The following is a 2,465-nucleotide window of genomic DNA, read 5'->3' as shown; positions in this document are numbered from 1 at the left end:
CAATGAAAACTGAATGGATAACTAGAGTCTGATCACATTGTGCATGGGTTCCCATGAGTTGGCGCTGACTCAATGGCAGCTAACAACAACAGTTCATAGTTATTTACCAAGATCAGTAAATGAAAAAGAGCCAGTTCAATATGTCACATAAATGCAGTGCTACAGCTCTGGTGATACAGTGCCTATGGCATTTGACTGCTAACCAGAAGGTTGTTGGTTCAAACCCATCAGCCACTCCATGGAAGGAAGACTGGGCAATCTACTTCCATAAAGATTTACTGCCTCAGAAAGTCAAAGTTGGTCGCTATCAGTCAGAATTAACTCGATGGCAGTGATTTTGATTTGGTTTGGACAGTCCCTATATCTTTAATACAATTAGAAAAGATCAAATCCTTTCCAAGTAGCAGCTGTCAACAAGTGCAATGAATGAGAACTATAGTCGATCATTTTAAGCACTGTCATGAATAGTTCTCGTAAAGGAGAAAGGACAAGAAAATAAAACAGGGTAAGTTGAAATCATACTAAGTCAACTATAATAATTTTAATTAAAATATCACAGTGCTCTTAAGAAATTTTTGTATTATCTTGATTACATCTTGAGTGAAACAGTGTTAAATACTAGTAAATATCCCTGAAAAGCAGGTATAATAATTTTTAAATTGTAGCCTCATTATTAAAAAAAAGTCAAGTCTAATGGTCATCTGTAATGACCATAATAAAATTAAAAAATTAGGAAATATACAAGGATAGAATCATAAAATAATTTGTACAGATGGAAATAAATGATGTTTTCTTTTTAAAATCAACAAATATTTCACTCTCAAAGCCATTTATAATCTTGCAGAAAATAAATTAATTTGCCCTTATATTTGCTAGTAGTTGATCATTTTCCTACTGACAAATATATTAAACCCTTTTCTGTGAAACTTCATAGAAAGTATAACATTGGCAATTTTTTTAGCTTTTTATTTTAATCATGGAAGGTATTACATAGACTTTTGCAATATCACCATGTTCATATGTTCTCTTTAACAATTTGTCTCTTATCTGAATGCCAGAGACACTTTGCAAGCCCAGTTTCAAGGAGAGTAGTGTGAGGGTAACCCAGAGGGATGAACTTGGAGAAAGCTTCCCAAGATACATTCGTGAACATCCACACCAACGAACACAATCTGTATCACGCGTTTTCAAGACCAGTTTCATTGGCTTATCACTGCAGTTTGTTATTTTACAGGTAATACGAAAAGGCTCTTCTAGAATTACAGTACCTGGGATTGTCTCCAAAGATAACCTCATATTTCCATATTCTGGGGCTTCTCTTTGAAGTTGGATTGTGTGGAGCCATACCATTTCACCTAGATTTCTTTTCCACATTATATCTAATTTTCCCATTTCTGTTAGTCCCTTAATGGTAGTAGCTTTCTCTGTAAATTCCTGCTTGAGTTGAAGGTGGTATAAGTACTGACGTCCTTCTGTGGGCTGCAAAAATGTCCTTGTTCCAAAAGTACATTCATCTTTGCCAGCCTGGTTGACTGTATTTAATTCTGCCACAGTGTACATTATAGAGAGCTCTAAGGAAACCTTTTGTATGAATACAGTTGAAGATGATGTATTATGAATCTGGACTTCAAGAAATAAATCATCCATCTCTAAACTGTAAAACTTGGTTTTAACATCCAATGGTGGAAGGAAAGGAAATAAGCACAATTTCCTAAAAAACATTTTTTTCCCCTCCATTCTCAGTTAAATGGACACTGTACTCACAAGGACATATCTTCCAGAATCTCTTATATTGCTGTGGATGACATCATCAATGCAACAATTGGATAAAAGTTCTGCTACTGTAGCCTTGGAGACTGAAAGATGTAAAGGCTGAGTACTTGTCTGAAGATAAACCTATTAAATATGGCTTACACAATTTCATTGCTATTATTGTGAATTATCATATAACTAGAATTTTTTTTCTCCCAAAAATGTAGTTTTGAGGTTTTAGAGTAAAATCAACCTTTCCTCTCTACATTTAAATTTCTGGTGGAGGGCCACCTCTCATGAGCTACTTAGAGAAATTACCATTAAGTTACTGTCTTCATGTGTGACTGGTAAAGTGATGAATAAAATAGATTTAGTTGACAGCATCACTTTGAATGTTTGGGTGGATTATCATGCACTTTGACCCACAAATTTGCCTGACTGGCTGTGTCCACTTGTGATGAGAGTAGGTTCAAGCAGGACCAGAACAAATCAAGAAGGAAGGTGTACATAGGAGGATCTGGCCTTAAAATAACTCCTATGTTGGTCAGCATTCAACAAGATAAGCAAAAGCAGTAGGTGATGATAGATAGATGATAGACAGGTAGATATGATTGTTGTTGTTGTTGTTAAGTGCCGTCGAGTCGTTTCCAACTCATAGCGACCCCATACACAGCAGAACGAAACACTGCCCAATCCCACGCCAGCCCCACAAT

General features: G+C 35.9%; 1 pseudogene; it reads right to left on the bottom strand.

Annotated features, from left to right (window-relative positions):
- Window positions 1-957: 957 nt before the first annotated feature.
- LOC103212563 lies at window positions 958-1,989 on the bottom strand (annotated as a pseudogene).
- Between the last annotated feature and the right edge of the window lie 476 nt (window positions 1,990-2,465).

Source organism: Orycteropus afer, unplaced genomic scaffold, assembly GCF_000298275.1.
Source record: "Orycteropus afer afer isolate SDZICR_OR568_19922 unplaced genomic scaffold, OryAfe1.0 scaffold01005, whole genome shotgun sequence".
Taxonomy (NCBI): domain Eukaryota; kingdom Metazoa; phylum Chordata; class Mammalia; order Tubulidentata; family Orycteropodidae; genus Orycteropus; species Orycteropus afer.
Note: the sequence above shows the minus strand (reverse complement) of the source record. Positions and strands in the feature narration are given on the sequence as shown.